The sequence below is a fragment of the Etheostoma spectabile genome, chromosome 15, assembly GCF_008692095.1.
Source record: "Etheostoma spectabile isolate EspeVRDwgs_2016 chromosome 15, UIUC_Espe_1.0, whole genome shotgun sequence".
NCBI lineage: Eukaryota > Metazoa > Chordata > Actinopteri > Perciformes > Percidae > Etheostoma > Etheostoma spectabile.
This window is the reverse complement of record NC_045747.1, coordinates 31,629,961-31,630,239: the sequence shown is the minus strand read 5'-3', so window position 1 is coordinate 31,630,239 and position 279 is coordinate 31,629,961. Positions and strand designations below refer to the sequence as shown.

The 279-nt window shown below is 51.6% G+C and overlaps 1 protein-coding gene across 1 annotated transcript in view; it reads left to right on the top strand.

Moving 5' to 3' along the window:
• The window catches only part of LOC116702993 (trypsin I-P1), an 18,538-nt gene that overhangs the window by 7,959 nt on the left and 10,300 nt on the right, over positions 1-279 (top strand). The window lies entirely within an intron of this gene.

The window sequence follows — 279 nt, the reverse complement described above, 5'->3', positions numbered from 1 at the left end:
ACGGGCCGGTTGGGGTTAAAATGAAGAGTGGAAATAACAGTCACAACAAATAGTAGTTTGTAGTGGTTCTTTGTAGTAGTTCATGGCGTAGCAGGGCTCTGTGGACATTACCAGGCAGAGCAGGACGTAGCAGGGCACCACAGAGTGTAGCAGGGTGTAGCAGGGTGTAGCAGGGCACCACAGAGTGTAGCAGGGTGTAGCAGGGCACAGCAGAGCGTAGCAGGATATAACAATCCATTGCAAAACATGTAGCGGGACCATGGCGACAGCTGCTACCAT